This window comes from Globicephala melas, chromosome 8 (genome assembly GCF_963455315.2).
Source record: "Globicephala melas chromosome 8, mGloMel1.2, whole genome shotgun sequence".
Lineage (NCBI taxonomy): Eukaryota > Metazoa > Chordata > Mammalia > Artiodactyla > Delphinidae > Globicephala > Globicephala melas.
In genome coordinates, this window is record NC_083321.1 from 79,591,538 (window position 1) to 79,607,061 (window position 15,524).

Below are 15,524 nucleotides of genomic sequence, written 5' to 3' on the forward strand. Positions count from 1 at the left end.
TGCACAGGGGATTGAGGATGCTGCTTGCTTGGGATGGAATACGCTGGTGGATGGGGAAGTAAGGTTAAATGTACGTCATTATAAAACTTCTAGCTCTTGTTTTGTTACATGGGTTCATAAATTCTTATTTCATTATTAAAAAACTAAATAAACTACTTTAAAGTAAACATCTAAGTAAAAGCAGTTCATACATGGACTAAAAATGCTCTGCTATCTAAGAGAGCTGGGAAGTGTGCTACCATATGCAATATACATTGTATGTTGGCTGCCATCTAACTTTCTCTTAATGACCCAGGGTCATTATTTTGTAATGTGGTAACATGAAAATACAGCTTCCAAACATGTCTGGGATAAAAATAGCCAGTAGGAGGGTCCTGTAATTTGCTCTCTTTAAAGAGTTCATATATCTTGACCATTTCTTTCTCACAAACGAATAATAAAGTGAAGTATGCTATTGATGAATTTGCAAGCCTCCTTGCTCTAATGAACCATTAGCTGTACTTGGCTTTATAAGCAGAAGCCTTTGGTAAAATACACAATAAGTCTATTCGAATTCACCATTCCATTTTCTAGATTTTTAATTTTAATCCACACTAAATCTGAGTCTTTTTTCCTTTCTTCCCAGTTGTTACTTCATATGAGACTGTACTTACTTGGTAGAATAATTTCAATAATTAAAAATCTTGGTATATATCCACAATCTGAGTTGTCTACCACCTGCCCTTCTCTGTTGTGAGGTCTTTATACTTGGTATGTGTTTCTCCCACACTCACTGCCAGGTACCATGATGGTCTCTCTCTTCTAGACTAGCTCCATGGTGATTTCTGCGTGTCTTATCTATCTTCACATCAACAGCATCTCAACACCCGGATTATTGCAAGACTTCATCCTAATAGCTCTGCGTTCTCTGCATCCACCATTAAAAGTCCTCCCAGAATTACTACTCCTACTACTAGTATTATTATTATTATTTAGTATGATCACATCACTTTTCAGCTTACAAATCTTCAAATGTTTTCCATCCGAGGATAGAATGCTGTTTCTCCAGCTTGCAAAGAACAGGTCTGGGGTTTGCAAGTTCTATATGAGAATTTTTTTAATTTTGTGTTTTCACATCAGATCCATCATTTAAAAAATAAATAAGTTCTGAATTACCTGAATCATTTCTTTCTTAACCTTGTGTCATACTGGAATCTCTAAGGAGGCTTTGAAAAAATATCAATCCAAGGAGGTTCACACCCAGATATTCTGATATATTTGTTTTGAAAGGCCAAGTGTATCATGCTTAGAAATTTGGATTATATTTTCTAGGTAATGGCTTGTTCTGGAAGGATTTTTAAGAAAGGGGCCAGACCAAGGTAGACCTACATTTGAAAAAGCATTCCTAATGGCTCTGTGGATGATGGATTACCTGGTGACAAGCCTGCAAGCAGGGAGGCAAAGAAGAAGGTTCTGAGAACAACCAGGTGAGAGATGACGAGGATGGGATTTAAGGCAGTGTAAGTGGAAATGGAGAGTAAATTATGAGAGAGAGAGACAAACAGACAGACAGACATGCAGGAGTTAAGAAAATAGAAGGACTCTGGTTTGGGCAACTGGTAGTGTCATTTCCCCCAAAAAGAGAACAGCAGAATAAGTGGGGATTTGGAGAAAGGTAATTGAGAAATAATGAGTTCAATGCTAAATGCAGGATTTTTGACATGCCTGGGGGACACCCAAGAGCAGAAGTCCAGAAGAGATTAGCATTAGCAATACACAGAGGAATAAAACTTTACTTGTAGTGTGCATGATTGTGCAAACTACTGTAGCTTCTTTCCTTCTCTGTAACTGATCTAGATTTTCTCATGATCCCCTATCCCAAAGGACAGTAGAAAGAAAATTATCTTGCTAGTTAAATGTATTTCAGCATTTTTGATAAGAGCATTATTTTGTACTAATCGATCAATTATAGGTAAACATTCAATTCAAAGTTCAGATTCCCTGAAAATGTACTTTGTTTTTTTGGTGTTGTTTTTCATCCTTTCCCCTCTCCTTCAAAATGGCATTTGAGTGATCGGGAAAGCTTATGGGTCTTGGAAGCCAGGTTAGGGATGATCAGTGCTGTCCTGCAGTCTCTGCAGACATGCCCCTTGGCCTTTCTGTCTCTGAGCACTAGACACGGGTGAGCAATGCCATTGGTCCTCTCTGGCCTGTTTCACATAGGTCTGCCGCTGTGGACTCTGGACCTTGTCATTGACTCTCGAGTCTCCTGGCCTTGGTGTCCTCCTCTTCTGCACTATTTGGCCAATCCACTAAGCACATCCTTGTGCCCATGGCCAGAGGGATGGGCTGGCAGCCGAGTAATGGGGAGCTTGTGTATCAGGTGCACAACACACATGCTCCATCTAACCAGCAGCATTAACTCAGGCTAGTTATATGGACATCTTTTTCCATTAGTGCTTCTCTATGGCTTCTGAAACATGTTGGACAGCATCTCTCTAAAAGGCTGACACATTCACCAACCCTATGCCCCAGGAGGCCAGCCACTAAGTGCCAAGTTCTCAGATTCCTCCTTTTCTAATCTGATGGGTCCACTGTTTCTAATCTGATGGGTCCACTACCTCTTCCTTCTTACCCATTCCCCTACCCCCATCACTTTCCCTGATTCAGACTTTCTTTTACTTCCCCCTTATGTCTTATAGGTGCTCCCCCATATTTACCTCCTTCCCAAGGTGGTGTTTGCCCTCCTCCCTCCCCAGGATGATACTGCATATGAGGTACAGGAGGAAAAACAAACTTATCCATTAAGAGAGATAGTGTGGGAGGTATTTCAAAATGTAAAAACATCATTATCATCCTCACAATAACTTTATAAAGTTAAGTATTTTAATCCTCTTTTACAAATGAAGAAAGTGAGACTAAACATGATTAAGGAACTCCCCACTTTTGCAGAGTAGAAGTATCAGAAATGAAATTAGGTATAGTAGATCGCAAAGGTGATTTATTTCCCTGCTTCATGCTGTGTTTGGTGGACCACTGAGGGAGGACATGGCTGGCTGGGTTGCTCTGGCTCCACCACTTAACCACACACAGAAGGAAACATCACAACTTCAAAAGGACTTTATTACAGCACTTGCCACTGCCCCTCTTACATGCCCATTTGTTGCCTACGCATGGTAAAGATGCTCTATGCCTTCGTGGCCTTAGCATTTTAGTGAACATCTGCTCTCTCTTTGGACTACTGCACTCTACTTTGAAAGTATCTATTTCTTATTTCTTCTTTGATGGGTAATTTATTTATTACGTATTCTACATGGTTTAGTTCCACAACCTGAAAGTCCAATAAAAGTCATTCAAAAATGCATATGAATATGTTAATGTGGGCTAACCAATATGTAATTCATGTTGCTTTTGGAAGCAGTCCACCAAAATATTATTTCATTTCAATAAATTGATCATATTTTGACCAAAAATGGTCTTCAAAGTAATTATTCCCATAAAGTATTTAATGTTTAGGCAGTCAGCTATTTACCCATAAGAGCAGAAATATTATGTCACATTATTTGTTCTCTTTATATAATTTATATATGTTTCCTGAAGAAATGTCAGATTGAACATTGTCTAGGATTTCTTGTACTTTAAGAAAGATTTCATTTAGCAATTTGGTAGATTAAGAAGTGTTTTTCCATGTGATGTTTCTTAAGGTCTACTTTGGGTATTGCTAAAAACAATTCGTTAAATTACTATTTTCACTTTAGCAGATAGTACAATTTAATTTTCTCAATTCTGACAATAACAAGCACAGATCTGAAAATCTGAAGGAAAAAAAAAACTCATCCAGTGAATTCAAACCAATGTGGATGCGTTAGCTAAATAATTCAGGATCCACTACTCAAGCAACTGAAATAAGTAATTTGCTTTAGGATCTTCCTATCTTTAATCACCTTAGCACAATGTGTAAGTCACAGTATTCACTCAAGAAAAATATATGGAATTACAATAAGCCTATATTTCACCTCATCCTCCTAAAATTATCATGCTGATACCCTGAATATCTTGAACAGATATGCTAATTCTGGCCTAAGACCCACTTTCAATTTCTATTGACAATTCCCTTTATGAATGCTGGCCAATTTTCCCAACACATATATAGTGATAGAGTAGTTGTAATCTAAACAATTAATCTTTGCATAAATACCTATATATACCACATCTATAACTGAATTATTAATGGCAAGGATGTAAAGATAAAGGCTGAAAATATGGTTTAATGGCATTTATGCATAGCATAAGCTTACATTTATACTATTTATTTATACTAAATGAATTCGTAGCTCTGCAATGAATCTCTTTAACTTAAATTTATATGTTTTGTACATGCTCTGAAGTATATGTCATACTCTCTGAATTAAAAGATAATGGTGCTGGGCTTCCGTGGTGGCGCAGTGGTTGAGAGTCCGCCTGCCGATGCAGGGAACGTGGGTTCGTGCCCCGGTCCGGGAAGATCCCACGTGCCGCGGAGCGGCTGGGCCCATGAGCCATGGCTGCTGAGCCTGCGCGTCCGGAGCCTGTGCTCCGCGGCGGGAGAGGCCACAGCAGTGAGAGGCCCGCGTACAGCAAAAAAAAAAAAAAAAAAAAAAGATAATGGTGCTGACAGTATTATTGCCTACGCATACAAATGTAACTGGAAAAACCCAGTAAGTTACTCTTCATTTTCCCCACTAATTCTACAGTAACTGGGATTAAATGAAGTGAAATGAGGATTGATACAGTGTGTCCTCTACCAAGTGAAAAGAGGGGATTTTTATGCCTGAATCATTAAAATCTGTTGTTAGCTAGTACTGCCCTGATTTGAAGGCAGAACTTCCAAAGACTGAAATTTATGACTTTTTTGGTCTTTCAACACTGCAGCCTTTTGATGCTACCAATGTTATGAGATATATGCCGATCAACAGTAAATAAACAATGCTTAAGCCAAAAAAGACCTCTCAAGTAATATCACCTATAGGCCAGAAATTTAAACTTTAAAATTATGCATGGCACTTAGTAATTCAATCATTATGTATGATCCATCTAATTCATTCATTCATTGAGAAAATATTTATAAACCTCTGCTCTATTCAGGCACTGTATTAGATGTCAAGAATATAACACTATGCTAAGCACAGTGTTGTCCTAAAGAAGCTTACAAACTAGTGAGTTTTCAAAACTGAAGCAAAAAGGGCCAGCTGTGACCCTAAATTGTTTAGCTTAAACAGGAAAGAAGGAAGGAAGGAGGGAAGGAAGGAGTGAGGGAGGGAGGGAAGGAGGGAGGGAGGGAGGGAGGAATGAGAGGAGAGAGAGAGGAAGGGAGAGAGAAAGCAGGGAAAGAAGCTGATTTGAATGAAGCCATTTAAACAAAATAGAAACAAGCTTTTAGTAAGAGAAGTAAACTATTTTGGTAGTTCACAACTTCTGCAATCAAATGAATCAGCAAAAATGTACTGTGTTTTGATGTTGCAGGAAGTCTAAAGAATAACCTTGTCTTATTTTATTGTTTAATTAGGAAAGCAAGAATTATTCAAGGCAGTATTCAATTTAACTGTTAAATAGGTGGTACAAGCAGCAACTTCTACAAAAAATAACTAAGAGAGTAATCACTGGTGTTCCTTTTTTCATAAGTACAACAGTATGACTAATATTTTTGTCAATGAAAACAATACCAAGAATTATATGAGAAGGAAGAACCAAAGTAGCAAACCTTCAATGTATTAAAACCAATTACATTCTAAACTAAGATCAATGAATGACAAATTGCAGAGTTGAACTTTTTAATTTGTGAGTTTTCTCTTCCTCAAAGAGAATATAAAAACAGCATGACATGAAAGGCCTGACTTTCACATCATGATAACCAGTGTAAAGTTATTTATTGAGCACAGATTTATTTCAAAACACATACATTCAACAGATCATTACTTTGTCTCTTAAATGTGACTATGCTATTACAAGATGGATATTTGCAACTGACATGAAACTAGCAGAGTAAAAGCTACATGGGGGGAATTTCAGACAAGACTTGTTACTTCTAACTTATCACCAAACTCCCTCTCTCTTCACAATCCCATTCACTCCATGGCCCCCACCCCACCCATAGTCAACAGAAGTTGGTAGGCAAGAGAGGGTTTTGCAGGCCATATGGAAAGTCTTTGTGGAAAAGAAAGCATTTAATCATGGTTTTAAAATATTGAAGGATTTATACATCTGTAGATGAGAGGTGACTGAAAAGACCTTAGGCTACATAGAAATGCAAAAAAAAAAGACTGAAGATTTATAGAGAACATGTTCAAGAACTTACACATTAATAAGAAATAGTCTGACACTGCACTTTTTAAACTCAGATATTTAGCACTAGTTATGCAGCCAAACCATCTAAAGAAAAGAATTCCCTAAAGGTGCTTTTCAAACTTCCCTACCAAAGAATTGTTAAAGTTAGAGGAGAATAAATGTCTAGGCAGCCTGACCTAAATATGATCCGCTTTTAAAGTCTCCTAGAAATCTCATTTAAAATTTGAATTCAACTCCATAATATATCAATTATGTCTTGATATTGAAATGATGACTTAAAATACCTTCTGGAAAACAAAAGAGAAATTTTGATATCATTTCGGTTAATATTTAAGATGTACTAAGTCTAAAAGATCTGAAAATTGGACTGAATTAAAGAGATACAACATTCACTGCATATCAGTTTCAGCATCTAGGCAATTTCTTGTCTCCATAGTGGTATCACAATATTTCATGATTATACTCTGACCTGGGTGGGAGTAGCCAGCCTCCAATACGTCCCTCCACCATGATCCTCACTTGTTTCTCTTGGGTAGCACCCTCACACACCGAATAAGGGTAACTTGCATGACCAACACATATTGAGGAAGCGACGGTGTGTGATTTCACAGAACATGTCGTAAAAGACATTTGCAGCTTCCATGCTGGCCTCTTGGATTGCTCATTCTGGAAGAAACCAGCTGCCCTGTCAGGAGGAGACCACCGTGGAAAAGCCCACCTGGGGAAAAACTGAGGCCTCCAATAACACCATAACACTATTTATGTGAGTGAGTCATATAGAAACAGATCCTCCAGCCTCAGGTAAATCTGCAGATGGCAGATGACAGATATCTGTCATCTAGACATAGATGATATCTTAACTGAAATTTCATAAAAAAATCAGAGTCAGAAATGTCCAGCCAAGAGACTCCTAATTCTTAACTTACAAGACCTCTAAGAGAAAAATGTGTATGTCTTGTTTTTTTTTTAGCCACTAAGTTTTGGGATATTTTGTTATGTACAATAAATAATACACAAGTGGATACAGGCTGTAAATTATTTTTTACTTCTTCATGAACTACGTCAAGGAAATACCTGAAAAAAGGTGCACATGGTCCTAACAGTAAGCTGGTGCAGTTATATTTTCAAGGTACTGTTTATAGAAAATTCATTGAGTTCATCTTCTTGGTAAGAGGTAAAGTTGCTTGTTTTATGTGACAGATTGAAGTATTCTCTGAATCGCTATTCAGTTTGCTTTTTAATGTCTTGGAAAAATAAGTCATCAAAAGCTATTTTTCTTTTACCAAGAAACTTATAATTTCTGTCAAATCCAAATGAACTAAGAGCCATAAAGTATAGTCCATATGATCATCTCTCTTCATCCGACTACAAAATTTCATTTTTATTGTAGTAATGTTGATAGTAAAAAAGAAAAGTTTGGTTTTGCAACTGCAGCTGTTAATAAGTATATTCAGCTACAAAAAATGTGAAAAATAAACCAAATTTATGAGAACAATGAGACTGGCCATTTATCCAAGTCTTTGCCTTCTGTCATGCTATCCCATACTTTCCCTTTCAAAGGAAAAGCCACAATTCAAACTCAAGTTGTAGCATTTTGACCACTTTTCACACCTCAATATACATATTTATAGAACTAGTTTTTAAATTTATCTTGCAATTCATCAAAAATCTGTCTAAAATTAATAAGCAATTGAAGCACTTGATTTCATAAAATAATTTTTTAACCATCCCATTGAAAATATTTAGAGAACCATGAGACAAAGTATTTAAGGCAGGTAATTCTTTTTTTTTTTTTCTTTTTTCTCTGTTGATTGTTCAATTCCTCTTTTTTTTTTTTTAACATCTTTATTGGGGTATAATTGCTCTACAATGGTGTGTTAGTTTCTGCTTTATAACAAAGTGAATCAGTTATACATATGTTCCCATATCTCTTCCCTCTTGCCTCTCCCTCCCTCCCACCCTCCCTATCCCATCCCTCCAGGTGGTCACAAAGCACCGAGCTGATCTCCCTGTGCTATGCGGCTGCTTCCCACTAGCTATCTACCTTACGTTTGGTAGTGTATATATGTCCATGCCTCTCTCTCGCTTTGTCACAGCTCACCCTTCCCCCTCCCCATTTCCTCAAGTCCGTTCTCTAGTAGGGCTGTGTCTTTATTCCTGTCTTACCCCTAGGTTTTTCATGACATATTTTTTTTCTTAAATTCCATATATATGTGTTAGCATACAGTATTTGTCTTTCTCTTCCTGACTTACTTCACTCTGTATGACAGACTCTAGGTCTATCCACCTCATTACAAATAGCTCAATTTCGTTTCTTTTTATGGCTGAGTAATATTCCATTGTATATATGTGCCACATCTTCTTTATCCATTCATCCGATGATGGACACTTAGGTTGTCTCCATCTCTGTGCTATTGTAAATAGAGCTGCAATGAACATTTTGGTACATGACTCTTTTTGAATTATGGTTTTCTCAGGGTATATGCCCAGTAGTGGCATTGCTGGGTCATATGGTAGTTCTATTTGTAGTTTTTTAAGGAACTTCCACACTCTTCTCCATAGTGGCTGTACCAATTCACATTCCCACCAGCAGTGCAAGAGTGTTCCCTTTTCTCCACACCCTCTCCAGCATTTATTGTTTCTAGATTTTTTGATGATGGCCATTCTGACTGGTGTGAGATGATATCTCATTGTAGTTTTGATTAAGGCAGGTAATTCTTAATAAATATAGCAATGGTCTTGATGAAGTCTATTAAGTTCCCCAAATTTTGCTTTGCATAGAGCTGTCAATTATTGCCAAATATGTCCCACTTACTTGTTGTTTGGGCAATATGAAGTTTAATATGTCTTTGCTGATACCATTATATATATGAACAAAGTCCATTAAAGTGTTAACTTTAAGAGCTCTAAAATCATATAGCTATATGGGCAAAAACTCAAGCTCTCAACAAGTTGTTTAGGTATACAGTCTCCAATGGTGTTAATAAGGGTGCCTTTTTTCCTGAGTGTCTACCTCTTTTTGACCCAGAAGAATTTCAAACTTATTCATGTCAAGGTTTCACAAAATATTCTCCCATTAAGTGAATATCACTTTCAAAGGTCATTCTGAAATTGGACTTGAAGGAAGTTCCAAGAAAAGTATTATTTTCTGGATTTGGTTGTATTTTTTTTTTGCCAGGTAGATTATAGTCATGATTTTTTTCTTTTTAGTTACCAAAAAGTACTAATGACTTTTGTCCAAAATTTACATGCTTGATTTTTTGGTTCATCCATTTTAAAGATCAATTCAAAACATTAAGGTTTAGGTTTATTTGTTATCATCCCAGTTAATTAAAACACATAAATAAGTTTTAAAAACATCCTACCAAATATACTAGTTGCAGCCAATTGTAAATACTTTCAGGGTTCTCTTTCTGTTAATCATAACCCCTGTATATTTCAGGTTCCTATAAATTGCTCATGAAATGTATTGGTTTCATAATATACTGGTTTCATATGTATATTCCTAGTAGAAAATAAAATCCATGACATTTCTAAAAGTTAGATAAAGAATGGTATAAAATTCTCAAAAATATCTCAGCATCTTGGTCATTTTTAAACTAACTACATGGAGAATTGGAATACACAATAGACATTGATTTGCAAATAAAATATTTGATCTGGCCAAAGCTGGGGAAAAGCTGAAGTGATGTATGGAAGCAATATTTTTGATAGCAAGTATCAAGTACCTGGCTTACAAGAGACAACAGCATAATTTAAAAATTGTCTGTGAAGGTTTTTGAGGGCATCTTAGGAAATGGAACATTCCACATTAGGCAGAAGTTCCATTATCTGTTATTTTCCAGAGCTCTGATCATGTTTACTCTAAAGCTCATGTTAATACCACTAGATTTCCTGACAACACAAAAGTATCACTTTCTCCAATTGCTAATTGCACAGAAAATTTGTCTAGGCTTTCAAACAACCAAACAAAATATGGTATTGTCCCAACATAGAAAAACTGGATTGTGTTGCTTTACGACATGCATATCACACATGCATTTGACAGTCTTGGAAGACTGAAAAATCTTAAACTGTATCCTCAAACTTTTAATAAAACACTGACACGTGAAGGAAGATGCATTCATACTGTTCCGAGTTTCAGGTATTAGCTGACATTCTGCCACTCAGACAAGTCAGTCCATCCACTTTGAGAAGAAGGGGCACAAGGTAATCCAATATCCTCTGAGCAGTGTTGTTAGATACAATACAGCACAGTTAAATTTGAATTTCAGATAAGCAGTAATTATTTAGTTCAATTATGTTCCAAATATTGCATGGGACATATTTATACTAAAAATTACTCATTGTTTATCTGAAATTTAAATTAGTCTGTGTGATGGTTAATTTTTGTGTCAAATTGACTAGGCCCTGGCATACCCAGATATTTGGTCAAATACTATTCTGGGGGTGTGTGTGAGGGTGTTTTTGGATGAGATTACAACTAAATCTGTAGATTGAACAAAGCAGATTGTCTGCCCTAATGTGGGTAGCCCCATACAATTAGTTGAAGGCCAAAGAGAACAAAAAGGCTGACATTCCAACTAGTAAGTGGGAGCATCTCTTGCCTGACTGTCTTCAGGATGAGGCATTGGTATTCAGTGGTTTTTGAACTGAAGACATTGGTCTTTTCAGGCTCGAACTGAAACATAGGCTTTTCTTGGACATCAGGCCTTCAGACTCACACTGGAACCACACTGTTGGTCCTCCTGGGTCTCCAGCTTGCCGACTGCAGATCTTGGGATGTCTCAGCCTTCATAATCATGTGAGCCAGTTCCTTATAACTCTCTTTATATGTAAATGTACCCTGTTCGTTCTGTTTCTCTGGGGGACGCTGACCAATCCAGTGTGGATGTCCTGTATTTTTATTTGCTAAATCTTGTAACCTTACCTCTAGGTTTGCCTTCTCTTTAATAGTTCTAAGATTCAGAATAATACTAATAACACTGATACTTCTATTAATAATAAAATTGAAATTGCTTTTCTTTCTGGCTTTCTCAGAAACCAATCATATATTCATCTACTCTACTGTGCGAAATGTTTTGCTATAGGACCTTTATTTATTTTAGGACCTTTATTTTAGTAAGCTAAAAGTTCATGAATACTTGAACTCCAGTTATAGGATGTAAAAAAAAAAAAAAATGTACCCATAAAAAGTAGAAAATGGTAGGCTCCCGTGCTACTCAAATCTGAGTATTGCCACTAGATGGTTTGTAAGGGTCAAGGTAACTTGCCCAACCTCTTGCTGGATGAAAAATTTAAGTAAAGGAAAAGGATCTAGTCAGGGAATATTCTGAATAACAGCAATTCAGTGTCTTCTAATTCAATGAAGCTCAACTAACAATGACTACATTGACTCAATTTTACCATGCACTTCGTCTCAAAGTTTCCAGTGTTTATTACCGTCAACATCAAAAGAAACTTGTCTGACACCAGGCATGTGAGCTGTGACCCAGCTGAGACTGACTAGACAGATGTGACTTGGCTGTATAAATTTATTGTTGAATTGAAACTATTATTTCCATTAGGAGAGTCACATACATTAATATAATTAATTATTGCATAATACCTTCAAATAAATTACTCATTAAACTAGCACTGGAATAAAGGACAAGTTCATTGACAGCAATAGAAAATGCCAAGTCTCTCAGAAGTAGTCATTGGATTCTGAAACTACAAGTAGGACTGAATGATTTATACATCAAAGAAAAGATGTACTAATCAATCACCATGTTTTTGTTTAATGAGTTTGAGTTTTTATTACTTTTTTAATTGAAGTATAGTTGATTTACAGTGTGGAGTTAGTTTCAGGTGTACAGCACAGTGATTCAGTTATACATATAAAAAATATATGTATTCTTTTTTTACATTCTCATCAATTAAATGTCAGTACAAGATATTGAATAGAGTTCCCTGTGCTATATAGTAGGTCCTTGATGGTTATCTATTTTTTATATAATAGTGTGTATATGTTAATCTCAAACTCCTAATTTATACCTCCCTCCCTTTCCCTTTGGTAAACATAAGTTTGTTTTCTAAATCTGTGTGTCTATTTCGGTTTTGTAAATTAGTTCATTTGTATTTTTTTAGATTCCACATATAAGTGATATCATATACTTGTCTTTCTCTTCCTGACTTACTTCACCTAGTATGATAATTTCTGAGTCCATCTATGTTGCTGCAAATGGCATTATTTCATTCTTTTTTTATGGATGAATAATATTCCATTGTATATATGTACCACATCTTCTTTATCCATTCATCTGTCAATGGACATTTAGGTTGCTTCCATGTCTTGCCTATTGTGAATCGTGTGTGGTGTATATATATATATATATATATATATATATATATATATATTTATTTATTTATTTATTTTTTAACATCTGGAGTATAATTGCTTTACAATGGTGTGTTAGTTTCTGCTGTATAACAAAGTGAATCAGCTATACATATACATATATCCCCATATCTCCTCCCTCTTGCGTCTCCCTTCCACCCTTCCTATCTGCCCCCTCTAGGTGGTCACAAAGCACTGAGCTGATCTCCCTGTGCTATGGGGCTGATTCCCACTAGCTATCTATTTTACATTTGGTAGTATATATATGTCCATGCCACTCTCTCACTTTGTCCCACCTTACCCTTCCCCCTCCCCATGTCCTCAAGTTCATTCTCTACATCTGCATCTTTATTCCTGTCCTGCCCCTAGGTTCTTCAGAACCTTTTTTTTTAGATTCCAAATATATGTGTTAGCATACGGTATTTGTTTTTCTCCTTCTGACTTACTTCACTCTGTATGACAGACTCTAGGTCCATCCACCTCACTACAAATAACTCAATTTTGTTTCTTTTCATGGCTGAGTAATATTCCATTGTATATATGTGCCACATCTTCTTTATCCATTCATCTGTTGATGGACACTTAGGTTGCTTCCATGTCCTGGCTATTGTAAATAGAGCTGCAATGAATATTTTGGTACATGACTCTTTTTGAATTATGGTTTTCTCAGGGTATATGCCCAGTGGTGGAATTTCTGGGTCGTATGGTAGTTCTATTTTTAGTATTTTAAGGAATCTCCATACTGTTCTCCGTAGTGGCTATATCAATTTACATTCCCACCAACAGTGCAAGAAGTTTCCTTTTTCTCCACACCCTCTCCAGCATTTATTGTTTGTAGATTTTTTGATGATGGTCATTCTGACTCATGTGAGGTGATACCTCATTGTAGTTTTGATTTGCATTTCTCTAATAATTAGTGATGTTGAGCATCCTTTCATGTGCTTGTTGGCAGTCTGTATATCTTCTTTGGAGAAATGTCTATTTAGGTATCCTGCCCATTTTTGGATTGGGTTGTTTGTTTTTTCTGATATTGAGCTGTATGAGCTGCTTGTAAATTTTGGAGATTAATCCTTTGTCAGCTGCTTCATTTGCAAATATTTTCTCTCATTCTGAGGGTTGACTTTTTGTCTTGTTTATGTTTTCCTTTGCTGTGCAAAAGCGTTTAAGTTTCATTAGGTCCCATTTGTTTATTGTTTTTATTTCCATTTCTTTAGGAGAATCACCAGATTTTTTAATCAAAACTTTCCAGATTATTTTCAAAGTAGTTGTGATTTATGCCAGGCATATATAGTTACAGTTGTAATACAGAAAATAAAACCCACAAATTTAATCCAGGCCACAATCTGAACAACCATAAAAGCTGATGCACAGATACATGATATTTTCCCCCACACAGCTCTTTCTAAAAATTTAAATTAATTGACAATATTCTAAAATTAATAGATTTCTACAGAATTCTAGATTCTTGGCCTTCATGAGGAATCTGGTCATTCTGATCACTTCCATATGGTGACTTTGTTCCTGCTATCCTGTACTCCATCCCAAAAAGTCCTCTCAATTTACACAGATGGCCTGACAGGCATTTGGGTTTGTAGTGCTAGTCTTACAAGAGAGCAAATGCAGTTATAGCTTCCGAATTCTTTAATGTGTCTCAAAAGTACAATTTTGTCAATTCTGAACGTGCCAAAGGGGTCAAGATTCCACGTTCAGGTTATGAAAAGCAGTCAAATAACTGAGAACTGACTGACTGAACCCTTCAGACTTAGAGCTGCATGTGAAGAAAGCATAGCTTCAAACTCTGAGGTGACAGTGAAAGAAGAACCTGTACGGATCAGTGTATTCACTCAGCAAGTACTTAACTAGTTCCTACACTATTTCAAGTATTTGATTCACTGGGAACAGCAGTTCATGCTCAGAGAAGATGCTTGCACTCATGGAGCTCACAGCACAGCTCACAGGCAACAAAACAATACATAGGGCTTCCCTGGTGGCGCAGTGGTTGAGAGTCTGCCTGCCGATGCAGGGGACATGGGTTCATGCCCCGGTCCGGGAAGATCCCACATGCCGCAGAGCAGCTGGGCCCATGAGCCATGGCCGCTGAGCCTGCGCGTCTGGAGCCTGTGCTCCGCAATGGGAGAGGCCACAACAGTGAGAGGCCTGTGTAACGCAAAAAAACAAAAACCAAAAAACAAAAAGAACATAAACAAGAAACGTCAGCGGGTGGGAAGCATTAGGCTAAAAATCAAAGAGTGGAGAGCACAGAGCATGACTGAGCAGCTGCTCAATGCTGCATGGTCAGTGAACCTCTCTCCAAGAAAATGACATGTATGCTGAGATTGAGTGATGGGACAGAACCAGCCTTGAAGAGATGTGGGATGTGATTTCCAGGGAGAAGCAAGTGCTGATACAAAGGCCCTGAGCTCTGGATACAGAAGAGAGAGGAGTGTGGTTGAAATGTAAAAGGCAGGCAGGTGGCAGATTTATTTATGGCAATGTTTCTCCAACATTTTTTTCTATGAGCTCCTTCATACTCTAAAAAAGAACATAAATTATATATATAAAATACGAAAATCGTATTTTATATTATATAATTTTACGTTATGCATTACATATATATTTAATTAATATAGAATAATATATTAAATAATATAAAACACTAATATATTATAATACTAACATAATAATATATTATATATATAATATATTAAATATAGTACACTTCCCCCCCCCCCCACTTCCAGCAATGATAATACTTACATAACTATAGTACATTTCAAAACAAGGAAATCTGTGTTGGTAGAATACTATTAACTCAAATGCAGACCTTATTCAGATTTCACCA

At 36.6% G+C, this 15,524-nt stretch overlaps 1 protein-coding gene and 1 long non-coding RNA gene across 3 annotated transcripts in view; one reads left to right on the forward strand and one right to left on the reverse strand.

Moving 5' to 3' along the window:
• The window catches only part of PDGFD (platelet derived growth factor D), a 237,558-nt gene that overhangs the window by 149,113 nt on the left and 72,921 nt on the right, over window positions 1-15,524 (reverse strand). The gene's annotated exons all lie outside the window — the stretch shown is intronic.
• Window positions 1-15,524, forward strand: part of LOC132597775 (uncharacterized) — a 44,355-nt gene that overhangs the window by 7,944 nt on the left and 20,887 nt on the right. Inside the window, exon 2 of the long non-coding RNA XR_009565060.1 lies at window positions 1,312-1,466. This is a non-coding gene — a long non-coding RNA (uncharacterized lncRNA). The remainder of the gene's footprint in view (window positions 1-1,311; window positions 1,467-15,524) is intronic.